This window comes from Eimeria mitis, genomic scaffold (genome assembly GCF_000499745.2).
Source record: "Eimeria mitis Houghton genomic scaffold, Emh_scaff1176, whole genome shotgun sequence".
NCBI classification, from domain to species: Eukaryota; Apicomplexa; class Conoidasida; order Eucoccidiorida; family Eimeriidae; genus Eimeria; species Eimeria mitis.
The window spans coordinates 1,188-2,182 of record NW_013568034.1 but is presented as its reverse complement, the minus strand read 5'-3'; positions in this window follow the sequence as shown (position 1 = coordinate 2,182).

Below are 995 nucleotides of genomic sequence, written 5' to 3'. Positions count from 1 at the left end.
ATATATATATATATATATATATATATATATATATAAATTTATATAAATATATATATATATATATATATATCCGCAGCAGTTTATCGTTTTTAGTTCTTCTTGAGTACAACAACCGGAACATACGGCACACCCGTCGAGTGGGCTGCGCGGCTTCGCGTTGCTGGCGGAATATCTGCGTCTGAATTTTATATTTTTTGTGATAAATAATTTTAATTATAATAAAATATAAATATAAAACTTTCAATGATTTAAAATATTTTATAGTCAGTTAACTGGGCTGTGTTCTGGCTGCTTCCCTTCCCCCCTCGTGTGGCTCTAGCTTTCCTCATGATCCTCAGCCCCGTGTCGCCCGCTGCCGCTGCTGTATTTGTTGCGTTTTGAGTGAATTTTTCAATAAATAATTAAAAATAACTGTATTTTATGTTGAATATACCAAAAAAAGTTGCATTTCGGGGTGTATAACATCCAGGATCTGCTGCTTTCTTTGACTCGAAGCACCGATGATGATGCCGTCGCTTGAGAGGCGCAGGGGGTGGAAAGTTTGTGCTTTTTCGCGGGTGAGTGTATTTATTTTGTTATTTATATCAATAAATATATTTTTTATTAATTTTATTGAATCTTCTTCCATAGAAACCCCTGCAGAAACCCAGGTGACGCATGCAGGTGAGCAGCCGTTGTTGCAAGCTGAGCATACACCGCACGAAGATCCTATTCCCCCTGAAACAATTCTTTTAGAGAAAAGAAAAGAGGAAAATGAAATAAAAAAGGGTTTCCACTTACCCTCAACACAACTGGCACTCGGCCTTGTCACCCTGCTCGCTTTATCTCTTCTTTCTTTCCTAAAATTATATAAAAAACAAACACCAACAGCAGAAGGAGCAGAGGGAGAAGAAACTGTGAGTCGTATTCAATAAATTCAACTCAACCAAAAACACAGCCCGTGGCTTGCAATCCACCGCATACACTCATCACCTGGTGCACCCGCTGTCTCTGTA